Here is an 18,007-nt window from a genome sequence, read left to right as displayed (position 1 = left end):
TCTAATAAAATGACACTGTTCGCACTGATATTCACTTCAATTTCAAAGCGAGTTGTGGCAGAGATCTTGAGACACTTCGACGATGTCCTCCTGAGAGACATTATCCAGGGCGCAAGTGTAGTGGACGAATGGCGCCAAGAAGACCAAGTTCATGACGGACAAGGACATCACCCCGTTAAAGTAGGTCATCGTGGAGAAGTACAGTATTTGCCATTTTCCGGAATTTTTTTTTTTTTTTTTACTCTCCGGGGTTGCTACTCCCAATTTGACTAATGTCCATCTGATTCATTTGGCAGACTATTTCTTAAGCACCGAAATTTGTATTCTAAAGAGAGTGCTTGAAAAGCGTTAGTCGTCGCTGAAAACGTGTAAAGCTTGGTTTCCACCAGCACGCGTCAAAAAGCGACACAAACGTTTTTACGCGCGACAAAAAATTAACATTATGACGCGCTCTTACGCGCGTTGGTGGAAACCAAGCTTAACAATACGTATTTAAACAAGATGTCACGGACATTTAAGTACGCACAATTCCACGATGTATTAACTATATTTTAGATATTAAATTAAAATTGGAATAAATATTCAATCATCTTGTATATTAAAATTCAAATATCACAATTCAAATATCACAATTCAAATATAACAATTCAAATATCACAATTCAAATATCGCAATTCAAATATCGCAATTCAAATATCGCAATTCAAATATCACAATTCAAATATCACAATTCAAATATCACAATTCAAATATCATAATTCAAATATCACAATTCAAATATCACAATTCAAATATCACAATTCAAATATCACAATTCAAATATCACAATTCAAATATCACAATTCAAATGTCACAATTCAATTGTCACAATTCAAATATCACAATTCAAATATCACAATTCAAATTTCACAATTCAAATATCATAATTCAAATTTCACAATTCAAATATCACAATAGTGCGTATGCGGGCTATGTGGTCCTTCGAATTGGCTAGAAATCTCACTTAAACCGCTTAAAATTAAAATTTCTTATTGCAACCGAAATCGTAGTTCTGAAATGATCACAACTAAACCAAGTCGGTCTTAATTTAAAAAAAGTATGTAGATTTTAAAGTTTAATATCGCCATATGGCACTAAAATGGGCAAATGACCAACTTGTGGGCTACCGATCTCCATCACGGGCAAGATATTTCCTTGCGATTGAGATATCCATGGCCCTTCTAAGTTTAATTCTTGGATAATTCGGTGGAATACGGCGGCATCGGCTACACTGTACGTGGACCTAGTCAGTATACACAAATTCTTTAGAAATTGTGAGTAAAAAGGGTTGTACCTTTATTACAACATATGCTTATAGTAAGGTATTTAGTTTAAATTTCAAACAAGCGAGATTTTAGGGAATGTCACTCGTACTACGTCAAAGATTATTGTTGTAATTCTACCAATATTCCCGTAGATGTTTTGATATAGTTAAAAAAACTTATGCGTCAGAACTTAATATACTATATTTCCCCTATATAAATAGACGACTATATTAAATAAAAAGATGGCACAGGCTATAATAATAGCCACACCCCTGCCCTTTATTATCCTAATTGTGGCCACAGTGGTCGCTGATAAATCAAGGACCCCCGAGGGCCCGAACGGGTATCGCACCTGAGATAGTTTTTCTTACCCCATTCATGGACGTATCGTTCATATTTTTCGCTTCAGTGAAATCAAGGGCCCAAAGTTACGGGCCCCCGAGGGCCCAAACGGGTATCGTGTCTGAGAGAGTTTTTCTTACCCCATTCATAGACGAATCGTTCATATTTTTCGCCTTAGTGGTCGCTGACAAATAAATTAATCGTTTCGCGGGCACTTTTCCGTCAAAGTTTTATTCGGGGGGCTAAAGAAACCGCTTTGATCAACAACAAAGGTCTGGTACTGGTATTCTTAGATAGATTGAACTAATACCGATCGAACGCCGTATCAATTAAATCGTTCGCACGCGCCGCCGATAGAGAATTGAGCGGTGCTACTTTGGTTTGAAAAAATCCCTTTAATTAATAACAACGGTGCTACTTTGGTTTGAAAAAATCCCTTTAATTAATAATAACGGTGCTAATTTGGTATGATTAGACAGAAGGAATTAATACCAATCGAATGACGTATCAATTAAATTTGTATTAAGGGTCGTTGATGAGCAATCGGCTTTTCGCGGAGTCCATTTCGGAGCTAGCGCCGCGGTGTATTCATCACCATTTAAAGCTCATGTAACCATTTTAAATTTAATGTTATTTTACATGAACTATCGTGTTCAAAGAAATATGTTATGAAAGATCGGTTTGGGTGAAAGAAACATACAGGAAAAGAAGGTAACAAGGGTATCAAGAAAAAAAAAACGTTCCAAAATTCACACAAAAGCACGTGGCCGAGTTCCGGATGCAAGAGGCAGGAAATTAACCATCCCCCTGACGTCACAGTCACCTTTCGAAAATGGTTTTTGATTGGTTGAAAAAGAGCGAAATCGCCCAACTGAGCGAAAAAAATCGAAATGAAAATCGCCACACAAAACCGAAAACCGACGGAATTTCCGCCCGGCGTCGACGGAAATTTCCGCCCATTTTCCGTCGACGCCAGGTTTTTACGCCCAAAAACCGCCTAGTGAAAAACAGGGAAAATTACAGCCTCAATCTCTCTATAACTAGATGGTTGAGGCTAAAAATCAAACCAACTAAATAGGCTAATACAGTTGTCATCATTAAAGGTGGGCGGGCTAAATTGCCTAGAATGATCACTGATGTCGAATTATTATTAATTATTATTTAATTTTTGTGTAACTACGATGTTATCTCGTAATTAATGTAATTCAAACTAAAGCTAACCATTTAATTTAGTTAAACTAAATTTCCGTATAGAAAACTTTGGCAATTTCTGATCAATTTTCAAGTTGTTGCTACTGAAGAGGATTGCTCATAAGGTAGTAAATCACATGCAGTTAAGTTAGAAGAAACAACCTATGGACTGTGCGAAGGATGATAAAATACGCGAACAAGTAGATTAGTCCATAATTAAAATGGATAATATAGCTAAACCCTAAACAAATTTGAAGAAATTAAAAAACTTACTAATAACTCGTACCAATAGGTCTTCGAGCAAACAAAAAGACGCGAATCTCGGATCAAATAGATCTTAGAGTAATAAACTACATAAAAACTAAATAAAATAGCCAGAAATTCCAACGGTAGACCAGTTTCGTTCTATTTGGAACTCATCAGTACCGTGCCAGATTTAAAATGATAAATTTTATATGATATAAAGGTAAAATTTTACCTTTTTTAAACTTTTCTATAACTTTTACCGCCTACAATTTGGTCTTATTTTCGGCACCGCTTCAAAACCAAGAGACAAGGACTAAATAAAACCAAGCTTTCCATCCTACGCTCTCAGTGCTATTACTCCTTGGGGACTCGCTGATCTGCTTTTATTGAGACGCCTATTGCGGTGTTATAGGCACCGTCTCCACCTTATTTCTACAACCAGGTATCTCAAAAACTTCGGTTTGAATAATAACCATTTAAATGGCGTCGCACTTCTTCTGTGGGAAATAGCTTTCTACAGATGTATTTAAAATTTCAATATATTGTTACGCATGGTCAAAGGACCAAATTGTTCTTTGCCAATTGTCCTATAGTTTGTCCAGTATCAGTGGTTAAAGTTCGACAAAGCTTACAAGGAGACGACCGGAGGCGATTCTCACCGATTTGGTTCAAACTCGGGGATCTAGTAGACATTCATGTAACTTGAAAATTCCCCAAAGGAAAAATTTCAATGGCTTTCCGGGATTTAAAATCGGAAAATCACAACAAGCGCAAAACCAAGCAGCAGCGAAATGCAAACAATGAGGTTGGGTTCCTGTGATAGGTAAAAAAGGACTTTGTAAACAAATCAAGGTAACCACCGTAAACTTAAACAGTATTTAAAGTCCTTGCTTCTTGGTTTTGCGCTTGTTGCAGCCTACTTCCAGGGGCTAGTAGGTCACACTTTGAAGCTCTCTGGCGCTCTTTATACTCATCGTACGAAAATGGGGAAAAAACAAGCATACTTTACAACTCGTTCAAATTTTTGCATAACCTTTTGAAACACCCTGTATCCACACGCAACATTTTTATACAGAGCTTTTCACGACACAGACTTTATAAGAGGATTCGCTTACGTTTTGTGTCCGATCGCTCTGGCACTCACGTAACTTTTGACAGCGTCTCTTGGGGGTGATTTTGTATCTCCAAAAAGACGTCACTCTGTGAAAAGCTCTGAGCAGGATGTATTGAAAAAGAGACAATCTTATGGAAGCGTATTATAGTCCTATTCCCATGATAGCCACTTTAAAACTACGTCGTAACTTCATGGTGTTCAACTTATTTTCTGTAAGATTTTACCATAAAATGACCACTGATTTGTGGTCTGAGAATGATAACTACAATTAAAATGCAAATGAGTAAGAGACACACGATTTGGTGAAACCTTAGACCACGAAACACAGGGACGTCGCACGGTAGATATTTCACGCCCGAAGCTTCGTTGTGGCTGCCTATTTCCTATTTATCTCGCACTGTGTCGCTAGTAGCGAAGGTGAGTCAATTTTTATTGGCTATTTGAGTCACTTGCACAGCCCTACAATCTGTCAGCACGTGGCCTGCAACAGCGTAGCTCCAAAAAACGAAATTTCTGGTACGTTTTTTAATATTTGTGCCCCTAAAATATTAAAAAAATATAAAATAATTTAAAAATATGTAACTCTTAGCTGATTATTTTTTTCAAGTTCTTTAAAAAACGTTATTTTTATCTCTCATGGATGGCGCCTATTGACTATCTGTATCACCTAACCCCCCTCTCCCTACCGCAGCCGCAACAAAGCCCCGCCGAAAAATAAAGCGTTGGGTATGCTATGAGCGAGACGTCCCTGTGTTTCTTGGTCTAAGGTGAAACTAACCTTTACTAGGGTAACATATTATTTTTTACGATAAGAAGAATGACTATATGTTGATAAGATCTTCATGTAGTAGTCACTGACTAGTGGGGGTAAAAATTGAGGTATAAAAACCAGAAGGACAGCCAACATATTGCTTTACCCCAAAGAATTAAAATAGGAATTTATTATCACTTGAGTTACGTGACTATGGCCGATCACAATTTTTAAATAAAATTGGATTGATGAATGATGAATTTATGGTACGCCATATTCTCCATTACTTATGAATATTTAGGTAAATTTTTCACTAATCAAATTGACTATTGAACCCCCAGATTTCGATTAATTTTAGTAGTCAGAGCATTTATTTTAGTAGTCAGAGCATTTATTTTAGTAGTCAGAGCATTTATTTTAGTAGTCAGAGCATTTATTTTAGTAGTCAGAGCATTTATTTTAGTAGTCAGAGCATTTATTTTAGTAGTCAGAGCATTTATTTTAGTAGTCAGAGCATTTATTTTAGTAGTCATAGCATTTATTTTAGTAGTCAGAGCATTTATTTTAGTAGTCAGAGCATTTATTTTAGTAGTCAGAGCATTTATTTTAGTAGTCAAATGCCGGGACTAGTGCCTTATGTCCAGCCCTGGTTATGGTTATTCTCCCTTTATGAATTTTTCACATCAAGGCTATGGTAGGTAAATTTTTGGAATTGAGATTAATGTATTTAAACCCGACTTTTGCACAAGATTTTGGCAAATGTCCGACTACTCGACTGGCGCCAGTTACGTAAAAAATAGTAGGTGTTAGCAGACGACTTTTTCGATTTAGCTTTACCTTTTTTATCATTTTCGCCCATCTCCGACTTGGAATTGCACTTTGTTTACTGCCGATTTTGTTCAAAGTCGGGTGTAATGTAGACCTATATGAGTTATTAAATTTCCCAAAAGGTGACGTTGCACTACCCATTCGATTTGCCATGGCAACCGAAAATGTTTTTGATCAATAAAAACAAAAAATCTCCATTCAAAAAAGCATGGGATTTTCTCGGGTTCACAGGGTCCTAGCTACGGATTTTTTTTTTTAATTTGAAAATCACGAAACGGGTAATTTGGACCACATTAGTTTGGGTAAATTGGAAAATTTTAGGGGTTAAATTGTAACAATTTTGGATAAAATAAGGAAAAATATGTATTTTTGTTTTAAGTGGTCATGGCAAATCGAATGTGTAGTGCAACGTCTCCTTTTGGGAAAATTCATATCTCATATATATAGGTCTGCATTACACCCGACTTTGAACAAAATTGGCAATAAACACCTCGGGTACTCTCTTTGTGAGTAGTATATTATCATCCTTGCTACAAGTATATTTGGCCATGGGCATATTTAGACACTAGGGGGCTCTGTACTGAGCTAAAATTTGATTAAACTTTATTTGTAATCACTTATTCTTTAATCTAAAAAACGTTGTTTTTATAAATTACTTGGTGTTTTTATAGTTGGAGACAAGATAACGCAGGACCAGATCATAGAGTAACCCACTCACATAGAGTGGAAGGCTATCAGCGAAACTTGCAAACACTTTTCGTACGCAACGTCTTGTTTTCGAGGTGCGAAATAAACAAGTTGGCCTAAAGTACAATATCTGGATAAAAACGTACGTTTATACTCTAAAAAATGTCAAAACCACACCATCGCTCTTCGGACTATATTTATTCACGCCTCGGAAAAAAGTGGTGCGATAGGATTTATGTTTCATGGGCCTTCCACTCTACGCGAGTGGGTTACTTTGTGGACCAGATTCTAATAAATATATTGGTTTTGCTCGCGCATTGTCAAAATGGACTATTATGACGCAAAATCCGAAGCGGTGGCGATCTTGTTTCCGAGAATTATGATATTTCTCTTTCCTTTCGGTGCAAATCGAGGAGGAACAGTTAGCTTTGGGCAAATTATTCGCGAGAAATCGATCCGTTGGGGCTCCCATAGCCTTCTTCCCTCTGGCTGTAGGGAGCCGCCAGGGTACGTTGCCCGCCGAGCCAACTGCGAAGCAAAGTCTCGGAGAGGCCTCCGATGTCGACGGCGCGCTCCTACTTCGAATGCGTGTTCATTTGGCCTCCATTTCACCAGCGTTCTCTTTTAAGAAACTCGAACGTCTTAGTTGAGCGGAAGAAAGTCTAGTTGTTAAGCGGAGAAATGTCAAAAGCAAAAAAGCGGAAGAGAACGTGCTTCCGTCGAATCAGAACCCGGGAAGACGTTTGTTGTTTTTGCTGCAAATATTGGAGGGCTTCCCCGCCGAACTCTTCGCTGTTACGCGAAATTGCGCAACCAACGTTGAAAGCCGTGCCTCCATGAAGATGCGTCCCAACAGATTTTTCCGCAACGTATTTGGTTTGACGACTCAAAGTTCCCGGTGGTCCACAAACTTCAAGGATCTCCTTCGGTGCTAATAGAAAGGATTATCAAAACTAATAGGTATGACGCTCTGAATAATTCCGTTTAAATCTTTCAGACGGATTTTAAGAGCGCTAATTTTGGCTAGTGTTTAGGAAGACAGAACGTCTGCTACTTTCATAATTATCCTAGAGGCGCGACTCGAATCATCTGTGTATCTCTAGCGCAGTGATGGGCGCGCTCGTATCTTTGGATACTTTTAGGATACGAGATGATACTTTATCCGAAAAATAAAAATAAAAATATACGATTTTGATATGATCTTCTACATTGCAAAATGATCGCGATAGAATTTTGAAGAAAAAAACTCGGCAGCGAACTATATTTGAAAAGATTCTTCTCTTACCTAGCCTAGCGAAAAAAAGAGCGGGAATAGAGCTAGTGCTTCCATTTGTTGTATTAGAAATTACACGATAGATTTTTTCTGGTTACTCTTCAATTTTGTTCGTATTTGAGAGGAAATATTTTAACGCCATCTAGATATGCCGATATACAATTATTTGAGCGGCGAACATCTCTCACGTGATACCGAAATATAGCCAAACCCGAAACACTGTTAAGTGATAGAAGGGAGAGGAGCGGTCAACGGTCGCGCGGTTTTTCTGCTGGGGGAGGGGGGATCATTCGCTCTATCACTAGGCAGACAGAAGAGGGAAAGCAAAGACTGATTCTAGCAATAAGAAGCTGCGCCGCGCAGCCTGAAAGGCGATTTCAAAACTAAAACCAAAACTCTCAAAAGTTATTGTTCCCACCGTCCCAACTCCCACGCAGTTAGAGTGTCACGTGTGTTGCAAACTGGCAGTGTGGGCTGTGGCGATGCAATAGCTTTATTTATTTTCCATAATCAAAATTAAAATCGATTCTAATCCATAAAATTAAAATCGATTCTAATCCATAAAATTAAAATCAAATGTTGGAGGGTTTACTACTAAATTAATAATCAAAAGATAAAAATTGAAATATTCATTTTAATACTTCGAACTTTTGATATGAAAATTTTTTATTCTACTTTCTCGTGAAACGTAGTTGAAATATTTTTAAATATACTTTTCAAAATAATGAAAACTAAAGAAGTATTTGAAATGATACTTATCTAAATCTTTAAAGATTTCTATTGATATTTTTCAGGCAAGGGCAAAAAAGAATTGAAAATAATTGAAACTCTCATATCTTAAAAAGAAATTTGAAAGATCGTGAAAAATCAAAGGGCCAAAACTAAATAAAATGAAAGATTGTGAATGATTTTGTCGAAATCTATGCTCAAAAATATCAAAAATAAAATGATATTTTATAGAAATTTCAGAGGGAAAAAATTGATAGTATAGTATAGCTGCTGCCATCTATGTAAAAAGATACGAAAAAGATAGATATAATTTTTTTTGTGCAACACTGCTCTAGCGTAGATATTGACAAAGGCCTAATATTGATTTCGTTTCGGGACAAGTCTACGTAGCACGAACAGCCAAGGCATGTTTGACCTTGCTTTGCAGATTGCCTTACAGTTGCTAGTGAACAAATAATAGTGTAATATTGTGCAATAATCGAATACAAATATGGTAAAAAATATTCCCTATTTAATATGAGAAGGAGGTATGTTTAAAAACATTTAAAGCTGCTTAATCTTATTCGAAAATTAATTCTAACTAAGTCTTGTCTATAATTTGAATAGTTACTTGATTCCGAGGTTATAATTATTGGATTAATCAACTTGAAACGTGGGGCAGACATTCCGGTCACTGACCCCGACTCCGCAGACAATTGCATTCAAAGCTCGTGGAGGGAGGGAGGGGCAACGAGGCAATCCACCCAAATTAATTAGTTCCTCTTATTCACTTAGCTAAAAGAATTTTGGAATTTTCTACAAACATTAAATATGTATTTTCTATTTCGCTAAGGAATAAGTAACGTAAAAATATTAGTCTGACAATTGAACAAAAATTCTCACCGAAATGATTTTCAGGAATTGTGGCTCCTAGTGTCTAAAATATTTCAGGGTTGCCACGGTACCTGGATTCCTGGAAAACCTAGAATTCCAGAAAGAATCGGGGAATTTGAATATGCGTATAAAAATCAAGGGAAAGTCAAGGCATTTTCAAAATTAGTCTAAAAATCAGGGAAAAGTCCGGGAATTTTCAAAATTAGTCTAAAAATCAGGGAAAAGTCCGGGAATTTTCAAAATTAGTCTAAAAATCAGGGAAAAGTCCGGGAATTTTCAAAATTAGTCTAAAATTCAGGGAAAAGTCAGGGAATTTTCAAAATTAGTCTAAAAATCAGGGAAAAGTCAGGGAATTTTCAAAATTAGTCTAAAAATCAATGAAAAGTCAGGGAATTTTCAAAATTAGTCTAAAAATCAGGGAAAAGTCAGTTAATTTTCAAAATTAGTCTACAAATCAGGGAAAAGTCAGGGAATTTTCAAAATTAGTCTAAAAATCAGGGAAAAGTCAGGGAATTTTCAAAATTACTCTAAAAATCAGGGAAAAGTCAGGGAATTTTCAAAATTAGTCTAAAAATCAGGGAAATGTCAGATAATTTAATTTCGCTTGCAAATAGGGAACTTTTACTAAAAATCATAGGTTAAAAAAAGTCAGTGAATTTGATTGTGAAAAACTGTGGCAACCCTGTTTGTCCAATATCGCAAAATATAATACAAATAAGGGCGATAATATGGCCAATATCGCATTATTTAATACGGGTCAGTGGTAGTTAATGTTCTCTATTTGGTTATAAGGCAATAGGAAGTGTCATACTTATAGTCTTATGTTACTTAAGGCCGATTCTATCTAGTTATCTAGTTAGCAGCCTTATGGGTTGCGAGGCCTTAGGCAAATATGGAAAGTTCGAAAGACGTGAGGCCATATTGTAACAGTTCATAATATAGCCCTCTACTACATTGACTTCATAAATTTTTGGACGTAGGGTCAATATTGGATCCAATCAAATCTTGAAATGGTCAAATATTTGTGGATCAAACTTTGATTCAAAATAGTTTTAATTAAAAAAATTTTAGCAAATTCGGAATCAAAATATTTTGATTCAGCGCGATTTGTTAAATTTTTTATACAAAATATTGTAATCCAATAAGATTAGTGCAAGATTTAATACAATTTTTTGGAAATAATTAATTTAATTTGTATTTTATCCTCATTTAATCTGTTGAATTTGATCATATCAGGTTCAAATTTGTATCATATATGAATCAAATTTTGATCATATATGAAAAAATTTTCCTCATATCTGAATATAAATAATATCATTTCTGAATCAAATTTTGATCATATCTGAATAAAAATTTTATCGTATCTAGATCAAATTTTGATCATATCTGAATAAAAATTTTATCGTATCTGGATCAAATTTTGATCATATCTTAATCATATTTTATCATATCTGAATCAAATTTTGATCAAATCAGGATCAAATTGTTATAAAATCTGAATAAAGTTTTGATCATATCAAGATAAAATTTGATCAAAATTTTATTAAAATTTGATACAAATTTGATTCAGATTTGATGAAAATTTGATTCAGATATGATCAAATCTCGATCAAATTTTGATCATATCTGGATCAACTTTGCATAAATTACACTGGAAACTAAGCCATCTATAAAAGTTAACTTGACATGTTGATCGGCCTTGCGAGGCCATATGCTTAAAAGCCGCCACTGACGACACAAAGAATATAAAGCCCCAGGAATGGAAGGTGTAGCTCCGTCTAATGGAACTTTTGCGCCTCTCGTTTTTAAAGAGAGGCCGGGTTGTGGTAACCGTTTAGCTTAGCCAAAACACGCGGCCAATAATATCAATCCTTCCATTCCTGGGGCTTTATATTCTTTCGACGACACGAGTGACCACATTTGGTCACCCACTTTTTTATTCTCTGTCATAAGGAAGAAAATTTCGACATCGTTTTGGTCCCCAGAGTTTGGTCGAGGTTAGTCTTCATAAAAAAATTACTTATTCAAAACGCTGTCTTAGCAGAATTAAGAATCATTGCTGAACTAAAGAATGAGAGCTATGCGTGCATTGATTTGATTTGTTTTTTCTTTGTTTTAGTGAACGTTTTTGGGTTAAAATATAGGGTTTTACCAAAAGTAAATAGGGGGAGAAAGTCTGGCACTTGGGTCCAACCGCACGACGTCTTATTTGAGGGGTAAAATTTTTGGGCTTTGGAAATGACTTCCCTCTCGCCTCTTTACAGGGACCCAAAGGTATCAGTTGTACTCCGCCACGATGAAAAATAGTTCTCTATAAATTACGTGAATATTAAACTTTTGCTTTCGATAATTTGGTTAATTTAGTTTCTAAAGAAAGTAGATATATAATAGAAACTAAAATGCGACATTTAAAAAATAATAACACAACTTTTGAAAAGAAATAAACCATAACTAGAATAACGCTCACTTAAATCGTGGAGAGCGTGGCGCCATCTAAGAGCAGAGATCGGGACTAATTGGTAAATCTACGATGTTAAGGCCTGCCTAACAATTTGCAAGTTTAACTGAAATAATAGCTATAGCTACGAGCTTTTTTCGTTCATTTTACAATTGATATAGTAATTATTAATTAAAATCAACCGTTATCGAAGGAAATAATGCTCAGCATTTGACAGAGAGACTATTTGAAATCACGAGGCGGTAACATGGTTGCCAGGGAATAAAATTAAAAAATTTCATCTTGAGCGCGGACCGGAATACCACAAATGCACTACTTCGCACGTAATGTGCTATCCTTATTGGTTAGAAATATCACGTGATCACTAGCTCTTTAAAAAGGGTGTCAAGCATGGTGGAAGGTAAAATCTGAAGGCAGTGATAGACTTTCTCTGCCTATTTACTTTTGGTTTTACCGATTTAAAATTTTGAAATGTTTATTACCGCCCTTAGTAAAGACACACTTTGTATTAATAACGTAAAACAGGATTAAATAAAATAAAACAGGATTAATTAAAATAAACCAAGATTAATTAAAATAAAACAGGATTAATTAAAATAAACGAAGATTAATTAAAATAAAACAGGATTAATTAAAATAAAACAGGATTAATTGAAATAACACAGGATTAATTAAAAAAACAAGTTTAATTAAAATAAAACAGGATGAATTAAAATAAAACAGGATGAATTAAAATAAAACAGGATGAATTAAAATAAAGCAGGATGAATTAAAATAACCAGGATGATTTAAAATAAACCAAGATTATTTAAAATAAACCACGATTAATTAAAATAAACAGGATTAATTAAAATAAACAAAGATTAATTAAAATAAAACAGGATTAATTGAAATAAAACAGGATTAATTAAAAAAACAAGTTTAATTAAAATAAAACAGGATGAATTAAAATAAAACAGGATGAATTAAAATAAAGCAGGATGAATTAAAATAACCAGGATGATTTAAAATAAACCAAGATTATTTAAAATACACCAGGATTAATTAAAATAAACCTGGATTAATTAAAATAAACCTGGATTAATTAAAATGAACCAGGATTAATTAAAATAATCAGGATTAAATAAAATAAACAAAGATTAATTAAAATAAACAAAGATTAATTAAAATAAAACAGGATTAAATAAAATAAAACAGAATTAATTAAAATAAAACAGGATTAATTAAAATAAAACAGGATTAATTGAAAGAAAACAGGATTAATTGAAATAAAACAGGAATAATTAAAATAAAACAGGATTAATTAAAATAAACAGGATTAATTAAAATAAACAGGATTAATTAAAATAAAATAAAATATAATATAATTATATTAAATTAAATTAAATTCAGTAAAATAATGTAGATCTAGATTAGATAAAGCATGAAGGTTTTAGTATATCTAATTAACTCTAATGTTTTTCGACATTCTGTCTTTCCGAAAAGTTTTTTCAGAACTCCATTTCATAACGCAGATATTTAAATATTAATTAATAATATTGATAAATTTATTAATTACGACGAAATAACGTTTTTGGTTAAAAAGATAGCGATTAAAGGGCCACACCGCCCTTTGAATATCTCGACGAAAATGAAGATGCTCCTCCCCTTCAGTACCTCGTGACAACGGATCCAGCCATTCATATTCACTCATTTTTCCAGCCCTATTCGCTGAGATAGCGCGTAAAAGAAAGGAAAATTCAAAAGCTGATGTGGCCCTGAAATTCGCATTGTTGTATCTCTATATTGGTAAGTCTTGGCGTATTTAAGTGCTTAGTACGTTAGTTTTCCGAGCGCCAAAATTTATCTATGAGTGATTGTCAATAGGTATTGGAGAGGCTATTCAAACTCCTACAATGCCATTCTGTATATGGAACTTTGATATTTCTGTCTTACGCTTTTAATTAACCTTGTTTCTCAGAAAAATGTTGGCGCCGCCATTTTGAACGCACCACGACTATCATCTTTGTTGGTTAATTAGTAGGCAGTATACTTTCTTCGCACCTAGTTACAGCAAGGCAATGCCATTTTCTTTTTGAGACTGGGTGTTTCTAAATCTCTAATATTTAATATTTAATATTATTATTAGTTTAATATTAATAATAATAAATAGAATATTAATACAATTAATGAGATATCGTTAATTCATTGTATGTATCCAATAGTTTGTTTAAAAACTTAACGGACTGATGATTAAGGCGCCACACATATAAATTTTTTAAAATTGGTGCTTAAACGGAAATGACTAAGGCGCATGCGCGATAAGTGGATCAAGGGGAGAGAGAGAGATAAACGTAGGCATGGCGATTCTCCATCAGAGCAATTGAAAGTTTGAAACTAAAAATGTTTAGCGATCGTACGTTTGAGTTTCTAGGTATTACACGGTACACCATCGGAACCGAGCAATATAAGCTACCGAGTTGATGCTAAGAACTTAATTACGGAACTTTGTAGTCTGAAAGTATATTAATTAAGATTTTACCAAATTATTTAGGTGAAAAGAAAGGGGTGTTACTAAGCCTTGGCTCAAAATGTGAAGATGATAACGTTTGAGACACATTTCGTGCATGCGCAATGGGGACTTCTAATAGATTGTTTATAACAATCTTTTCTGCTACATAATGGAGTTTTAAGCTGGAGCAGTATATCCCTGTGTTTAATTAATTCAAGCTAGCAGAAACCCGTAGGATTACGGTATAGGAACATAGGACGAATTTTCACTTACAATCCCCTACTGGAGGTGTCAGACAATTACACATTTATGCAGGAAAGTCTACAGAATGTAAGTTCGTAGGTGGTGGTAAATCAACATCCTTACTTCCATTTGAGAAGTGAGAGGTCTGAGGTTAGGAGCAACTGGTAGCACTGCTAAAACATTTTAATCCGTGAATTAACAAGATGGGACCAGTGCTTTTCCATTTGTTCTTCGGATGTACAGCCAATTGGTTGATAGGTGCAATGAATAAAAGTCAACCGTGTCGGAAGTCTATGATGGATAGAAGCCGATAGCGTCGCTATTAAAAAGAAACCTTACATTTCCCAAAGACTTGCGTTGGCCTTTCGTATTTCTTAGAGTTCCATATAATTTTTCAAAAGCCTAGCAGACAATACAAAACTAATACTTAAACGGTTTCATCCATCCAAAAACGCCACCAGTATCAATATCTTTAACATTAAAAGAACCAAGATGTGTCTTCCAAAGGAGGAGTGCCAAGAGGTGTCTTGCAAATCACGATTACCAAGAGATGCCCGAGACGTGTAGATAAAGCGTAGATCGTTGCGCTTGGTAGTTTAATAAGGCAAAACTAAATTTCTGTATACATGTTTACCAAATTTTTATTTTTATTCAAATTAATCGAAGCGCAAGTATTGGATAATTTAGCTTCTTAAAGAGTCCTTTTTTTTAAAGAAAATGATGCGTGTTTCAAGTAATTCTAATAGTTCTTTCAGTCAGGTGATCTCGAGCTCATTTAATAACTTTTAAACCATGATAGAAGCTACAACATGCTCTTACGCCAAGACTTGGTGTGATATAAAAAGCAAATAACCTCTTATTTGCTTTTGATATCATACCAAGTATATATAGAAAGTGTCAATAAAAGCAAAAAGGTTCCTTATTAGAGTTAAATGAGCGCTTAACCTTTTCAAATTGTTCATCACCTATCAAAGGAATTTCAAAACTCCGTAATATTCTTTAAAACAGTGGTGGGGGAACGCTGTCCGCCAAATAATTTAGAACTTTACCGTTAGTAATGGCCGTTTTAACCTCCCGTTGTATTCGTAGCTTGCTCGTCGGTGTGGCTTGTGTTCGTGTCCATGGTAACGCGTATAGGTCGGCCATGATATTAAGACGCCCATCGGGCCATCGCCGTCACGTGATTATATAACCTACAAAGCATATTTATGGAAGACCCCTTCAATTTTTCAAATTTCCCTGTACAGTGGCGCCAAACATTTTTAAAGCCAAAGGCAAGAGCGGCCAGAGCTGCAAACGTTGGTGTTCCACACCAAATACCTGAGGTTATATTCCCTTTAATAACGAGTCTTACTATTTGAGTAATTTGCAAGAAAGATGGCAGAATTGGTTTTATCGTCTGCTTCAGTTGCAATTGTCTGCAAAAGCAATTTATGGGGGCATACATGAACGTTAAAAACTGAGTTATGTGGCCCGTTTGCTTGTTTCCAATTTTGAATTGGGTCAATCAAATATACTTATTGCCATTCCAGGTCCGTAACCAGCCGCCAAAACGTTTTTTGGGGATGGAGGGGGGGATGGAAGCGCCAATGCTTTGATACTATAAATCGTAATTTTTGACTCGCACTCCTGAAATTAGTAAATATACCGAAATTGGCTTTATTGTGCTATTTTATAAATTATGAATTGCAACTTCGTTGAAACAAGGATCCTATATGTTAGAAGGATAGGTAGCCCTCCGGCCAGCCCGTGTTTTCAAAAAGCCGGCAGCGCCGTCGATATTAAGAGAGCCTCTAAACGTGGGACGTCTTGTTTCTATTCCCTCAAGGACAAACTTTGGCGGTGCTTCCTCCATGTTTTGTCCTTGACGGAATCTAAAGACGGATTGTCTATCGCGCATGACCCACCGACGGCGCTGCCATTTTTCGTCCCTCGCTTCATATCCTTCTAACATATAGGATCCTTGATACTACAAGAATAGAAGGAAGCCCAAAGGAATACAGTACTTCAATGTACTTGCTTCTATAGTCAGTTGCAGGCTAAGAAAGACAAAATATATAGTACAATCGGCGCAAGGATACCTCAGACCAATTCTGGACAGTCGACCGCGCGAAATTTGAATTTGACCACTTTACGGTCAATTTCAAATTTATAATAATAATTGCGCTCTTTTCAAGCATACAATTAACTTATGAGGCTTTAACTACATCTTCATCTACTTTCTACACACAATCCCTTGGTATGTAGGGGCACTAGCGTATCTACCAGGAGGGCGAAAGGGGCCCCAGTTGCAAACTTATAAGAGCGGAGGGCGCGTTTTGAATGGTCGGTCGCAGATTATCACGTGTACATTTTTATTTCTTGTATTTCAGACTTTCAGTAAAGTCTTAAGTTTAATTTCAATGTCTATTACCAAAGCAAATAATATTTGTAGTTCATTTGCCATAATAATGAATTAATTCGTCAATTAATTAATTAATACTTGAAGTCATTCAAATTATTATTAATTAATTAATATTAATTGTATGAGAGGGGGCTAAGGTTTTGTCTTCCGCCCCGGGCGACCGTAAGTTTAGTTACGCCACTGTATAGCGATTGTCGTGTACTAGTTTCACGTATCGAAAACCCTCTTCGCCATTGCTAATTATTTTGAAATCGGACACCCAGAAGACAGAAGTTTAAGCGGAAATGTTTTCGCTCCTCCCTTTCCGCTCTTTTTTGAGCTGTAAAATCGGCGCTCCTCTCTTTCCGCTCTTTTTTTGAGCAGCAAAATGTTTGCTCTTATTTTTCCGCTCTTTTTTGAGCGGTAAAATCGGCGCTCCTCTCTTTCCGCTCTTTTTTGAGCGGTAAAATTTTCGCTCTTATTTTTCCGCTCTTTTTTGAGCGGTAACATTTTCGCTCTTATTTTTCAGCTCTTTTTTGAGCGGTAAAATTTTCGCTCCTCTCATTTTTGTTTTGCGCTCTTTTAAAAAGATATTTTACCGCTCATTTTCGCTCATAATAACAAATCCGCTCACAATGAGATGAGCGGTGCCCAACACTGCTTATGTTATTATTATAATAAAATTATAACAGAGCAATTATTATTTAATAGTAATAATAATAATAATAATATTCAGACCATTCAATTGGGAATAGTACCGCTAGAATTACAGTTTCAATGTGCCTTCCGCGAAAAAAAAAATTGAGAACTCTATCATTTGTCGGTGGCGCCATCCGTTGTTAGCGGCAGGAACTATATCTTATAAAAATGACTTTTATGAATATTTCACCTTGAAAGTGATATATGGCGCCACCGTACAATGGTAGAGTTAACGGCTGAGAGTGCCGACTTGAAATTTCAGAATTTGTTTCGCGAAACCACGACTCCCGAACGCGTCTATGTAATTCTAGCGGTACTATTCCCAATTCAATGGACTCAGACTTTCTTCCAAAGTATCACCGAAGCTTAGATTTTCAGAGATAATTTGTATGTTA

The 18,007-nt window shown here is 35.4% G+C and overlaps 1 protein-coding gene across 2 annotated transcripts in view; it reads left to right on the top strand.

The window, feature by feature from the left end:
• Positions 1 to 7,138: 7,138 nt before the first annotated feature.
• LOC149963470 (uncharacterized) overlaps positions 7,139 to 18,007 on the top strand; it is a 130,600-nt gene continuing 119,731 nt past the window's right edge. For both annotated transcript variants that reach the window (XM_090180545.1, XM_090180538.1), the window contains exon 1: positions 7,139 to 7,423. The gene's annotated coding sequence lies outside the window, so the exon portion shown is untranslated. The remainder of the gene's footprint in view (positions 7,424 to 18,007) is intronic.

Source organism: Leiobunum rupestre, chromosome 1 (assembly GCF_980474605.1).
Source record: "Leiobunum rupestre chromosome 1, qqLeiRupe1.1.hap1, whole genome shotgun sequence".
In the NCBI taxonomy this organism is placed as follows: Eukaryota; Metazoa; Arthropoda; class Arachnida; order Opiliones; family Sclerosomatidae; genus Leiobunum; species Leiobunum rupestre.
This window is presented reverse-complemented; position numbering and strand designations above follow the sequence as displayed.